Source organism: Carassius gibelio, chromosome A23 (genome assembly GCF_023724105.1).
Source record: "Carassius gibelio isolate Cgi1373 ecotype wild population from Czech Republic chromosome A23, carGib1.2-hapl.c, whole genome shotgun sequence".
Taxonomy (NCBI): Eukaryota; Metazoa; Chordata; class Actinopteri; order Cypriniformes; family Cyprinidae; genus Carassius; species Carassius gibelio.
The window spans coordinates 9,213,979-9,219,099 of NC_068393.1; the positions used below are offsets into that span (position 1 = coordinate 9,213,979).

The 5,121-nt window shown below is 36.8% G+C and overlaps 1 long non-coding RNA gene across 1 annotated transcript; it reads right to left on the bottom strand.

Moving 5' to 3' along the window:
- Nucleotides 1-384: 384 nt before the first annotated feature.
- On the bottom strand, nucleotides 385-2,914 carry LOC127944286 (uncharacterized). Its single transcript, XR_008150324.1, has 3 exons — nucleotides 2,741-2,914; nucleotides 1,808-1,977; nucleotides 385-1,665 (listed from the first exon to the last, which is right to left on the bottom strand). It is a non-coding gene; the product is annotated as an uncharacterized LOC127944286 (long non-coding RNA).
- Nucleotides 2,915-5,121: the final 2,207 nt, after the last annotated feature.

Genomic DNA, 5,121 nt, shown 5'->3' on the forward strand with positions numbered 1-5,121 from the left:
TGGTACTTCATGTCTGCATCTGAGTTCATCCCAACCCCTCCACACAACAGAGAAGCCAGGAACATATTTTGAGTTGAATTAACTTACTTTTGTTTTTATGTTTTTGGAACCACATACCTTGAGTTAGCAAGGTTCAGGGTATAGCTGACAATATAGTTAACTGTACAGGGTATAGTTAAAGGTGCTGTAGGGAACTTTTGTAAAAAAATATTTTTTACATATTTATTAAACCTGTCATTATGTCCAGAGCCATATAGAGAGAGAGTTGCGACAACGGAAGTTCGAAATGTTTGGTTGTCACGTGATTCGTGTAGACTTCAAATAGTTCCAGGAAGTGCGTTGGCGGCCATTCAAACTGATAAGAGTAGAGTGACAGAACTGCGATTTCTGGTAATAAGGAGTCAATAAATGCATTTATTTTATATGTTTATACAACACACTGACATATGTATGTAGCATGAGTATGTAGTTACAGCGATGTTGCTTTTAAAATATCAAATCGGGTAATATTTGAGGATTAGTGTTCAATTACCGTTATTTTAAAAACGTATTTCAGGCTAACGTTAAGTTTTATAAACACGGGTTACTGTTGCCTTTTTACGTTACATATTGTCCATTTTTTCACTGATCTAATGTTAACTCATGTCATATTGATGACTTTCAGGTAGTACAGAGACAGGCTGGTGACAGGTGATTTTCAGCTCGCACCGCACTATGGGTCAATTAACTGTTACCAGCAGTAATTAGCATGTTAAATAAATGTAAAATGAAGCTTACTGTTTATAATTCTTACAATTACATATAGTAATATAATTATGTATTATAAATAATATACCTATTATATCTAGTATAATTCTTACAATACTTATTCATGTATACAATATATTCAGGTTTAAAACAACTTAAGCATACTCGTATATAAACATGTACACTGCCATTCAAAAGTAATGATGCTGAAAATTCAGGTTGGCATCACAGGAGTATATTCCATTTTAAAATAGAAAACAGTTATTTTAAGTTGTAATTATACAATTAACTATTTACAGCAATTCATGAATACATTTCTAATAAATTTAATAGCATGAAAAGCATTTTGTATGTGTCCTTTCTTTAATGTTGTCCTTGCATAGTCTCCACCGTGGTTTACTGTGCTGCATGGGGATGCTCCACTCAGTCAGAGAAAGGTGTGCGAATGTATGGCTTCCCCGCTGACATAGAGAGGAGAAAATAATGGTTGGCTCAAGTCAGCAGGAGCAATCTAAATACAAATAAAAATTACAACAACAAAAAATTGTTAGGTAATTATACTTACATTTATTTGCACTTTTTTACATTGACAATGTTTTACTAGAAATAAGGAACAAGCAAAGCCTTGCAAAACCCAGGGAGCTGAGACTCATGGTGAGACATTGCAGGGAGTCATCAGTGTTACCTATAACTGTGCATTTAACCACCATGTGATATGTACTGTATGTGGGTAGACAAAAAAAAAAGGTGTGTGTGGAAACTAAACTGAAGTCAGTATGCAGACAAATTGCGGCAATGCAATTTGTCATGACCAAAAAATTCAAGAGTAGGCTGAGACCAGATGCTATTCCCACAATCTTTGTACATCGTCCTGTGGTCAAAAAGAGGAGGGCCCTGCTCCACGATGCACCCTTAGACCTGTGAACATACAAGAAATGGCTACTGATTACAGCTATGTTATTTCAGGTGATTCATATATAATAAGTACAAACTCGTACTAGTTGAAGTAAAGTGATGTGATATTTTCAATATTTAAAATTAGCAAAACCATGTATTCTACCTCTATCAGTTTCAAAGGTTGAGGAAAAAAGAACGAGGACACTCAGAGAAGGGAAAGTGAGAGTGAAGAAAAAGGACATGGCTAGAGAGGAGAGACAGGGACAGGTGACACTGCCCAGTCAACCAGCAGCCAGTCAGCATTCCTGTGAACCATCAGCCAGTTACCTGGGTCTATTAAAAAAATTTAAGAGACAAGAAAAAAAAAAATAAAGATCAAGCAATGCAAAGGCAGCACTAAGAAAAATAATGAAAATTCAGCTATCAAAAAAAAAAGGTCCCCTCAGCTCTCCTGACCTGCATCATCACTGATGCTCCATCACAGAACACTTCAGTGGCACCACTAATCCTCCACCCACCAGAACCCACAGAATGTTACAGTATGTTACTTTTATACACTAACAAGTTTAAGTATATAATACAGTATTATTATATAATATAGACAGGTAATAGTAAATGAATCACAATGACTAAAAACACTCCACCCATGTTTTTGCAAACTCAATTCACTCTAAATGTATATCAATAGGGTGCATTTTATTATTAAGTAATTTAATACGTGTAATAAGGAACAAACTTTATAACCTCATTTATACCACTTCCACTCACCGCTGTCACACGTTATATTGAACTAACGTAATAGGCTACGTAACGTTAGCTAACTTTCCCCACCCTGCAAAAAAATGTTTATACTCCTTTTTTTCTAATTGCAAACACGATGGATGAAACTGAATTATGAGAACAGATTTTACAATTATTAGGGTGTTCGTTACTAACTTTATTCAGCTCCAGTCCTAGCCTAATCTGTTAGTTATCTGATAACAAACCTTAAATCTACTAATTTAATGAGTGATTATCTGCTAGAAGGTTTTAATTTGCAATTTATTGTTATTAAGATGTACTGATAATATTCAATCTTATTATTTAAACGTCTTACCTGTTAAAAGTGCGTCGCAAACGGTTTGTTCTGCTGCATCTTCTACGGCGCGGCATAGGTTTGCTGCTACTTCCGGGAACTATTGAGAGGCTCCACGAGCCGCCATTGCTGTAAAAAAAGCGTTCCATTGGAGTCAATGGAGTTGTCGCAACTCTCACTCTATATGGCTCTGATTATGTCCTGACAGTAGAATATGAGACAGATAATCTGTGAAAAAAAAATCAAGCTCCTCTGGCTCCTCCCAGTGGTCCTATTGCCATTTGCAGAAAGTCATGCGCTCCCGGTAAAAAACAACCAATCAGAGCTGCAGTCCGTAACTTTGTTTGTGTTCAAAATGTAGAAAAATGAACATAATAAGTGAGTACACTATGAATCCATTTTCCAAACCGTGTTTTTAGCTTGTCCTGAATCACTAGGGTGCACCTATAATAAGTGTTTATATTCTGTCTATTTTAGATTGCTTCGGGGATACCGCGGCGGAGTAACCCAGTACCTTTGTGATTCTTCATAGACATAAACAGAGAGAAGTAGATCCGGCTACGATGTTCTTCCGCAAGACGCAAGCAGTTCTGTTTATTAACCGCTAGAGCGTCAAAAGTTCCCTACTGCAGCTTTAACCATGCTTTCTGGAATACATCCCTGGTCTTTGTGTTTTTGTGGTTCCCTTGTGTTGGATTATATTGTTGTTCACTCCTGCACGTAGTGAATCGTGACACCCAGAGGCAGTGGTTTGATATCAAAACATTTTAATGATTGATTTGTTTCTTACAAACACCTGTTTAGACTCTCATTCTGATGGCACACTATGGTTAAGGGGGTTTATACATTTTACACTGTTCCTTGGAGCATGCATTCTTTACCTTGGTAAAGAACTAAAACACAAAGGCACTTTTTTTGTTGTAATACGACATGCTGTTCTCACAGAATTAAACAAATGCATCCATGATTTGTTGTGCATGATGAAGAGTTGGGCACCCCAAGGTTGTGAGCTTTACCTTTGATGTGTGTCAGAGCGCTATGACAGTAAGCTTTGATAGTGACAAACTCAAATGATCCTCCTTCCACTGGGTGGCATGTGAGAAAGAGGCCACAATAAAAAGACAACTTGTGAACAACAACGTGGCAGAAGGGTTTAGGAACGTCAGAGATGACATAATGAGGACAATGAGGTTCATTTGATATGCACTTTAGTGAGAGCATGAGTTTGGCAGAGTGCTAAAAGTTACTTGAAGAAGCTTTTTTTATTATAGCTTAACAATTGTACTGCCACAGTGGCTTTTAATCAGTTTAAAGCTGTTGTTTTATTCCTTTTAATACTGCATCCAAAATAAAAATGTAACTATTGTTGTCTATAAAGTGTGTTGGACTAACATATATATTTTATGTGCTTTTAATGTTGTTGCCTTTATCTATGTTACACTTAAAAACACAGAAAGTGTTGCAGCAGTTAGTGAGATCAAAACATTAAACTGTAGTGCACATGTCAGTGTCATGTATTGAGTCCCCATCCCAATCCCTCTCTCTCATGTTCTGTCTCTTTCAATCACATCAGTCTGATAAAAAGGCAAAAGCTCCCACCTAAAATCGAAAAGCAGCAGGTAAAGTTTATTGATAAGAAGCTTAGATGCCAATTACTGGCAGCATTTGCCCCATTTATTCTTAAAGAGTTTGAGCATTGTGATGTTTTAGAAAAGTTAAAATGTGATGTGTCCTAATGGAGTGCTCAAGTTAGGTGAAACATTGAAGTAAATGATCAGGCCAGGCAATAGTAAGTGCACACTGATTCATATTCTATTAAAGATTTAGCTCACCCAAATATTCAAATTATGTCATTAATGACTCACCCTCATGTTGATCCAAACCTGTAAGACCTCTGTTCATCTTTGGAACACAGTTTAAGATATTTTAGATTTAGTCAGAGAGCTCTCAGTCCCTCCATTGAAGCTGTGTGTACGGTATACTGTCCATGTCCAGAAAGGTAATAAAAAACATCTTCAAAGTAGTCCATGTGACATCAGAGGGTCAGTTAGAATTTTTTGAAGCATCGAAAATACATTTTGGTCCAAAAACAGCAAAAACTATGACTTTATTCAGCATTGTCTTCTCTTCCGGTCTGTTGTGAGGGTGTATGCTGCAGTGCAGTGATATCTGGTTCGCGAATGAATCACTCGATGTAACCGGATCTTCTTGAACCAGTTCACCAAATCAAACTGAATCGTTTTAAACGGTTTGTGTCTCCAATAAGCATTAATCCACAGATGAATTAAGCTGTTCACTTTTTTTAATGTGGCTGAAACTCCCTCTGAGTTAAAACAAACCAATATCCCGGAGTAATTCATTTACTCAAACAGTACACTGACTGAACTGCTGTGAAGAGAGAA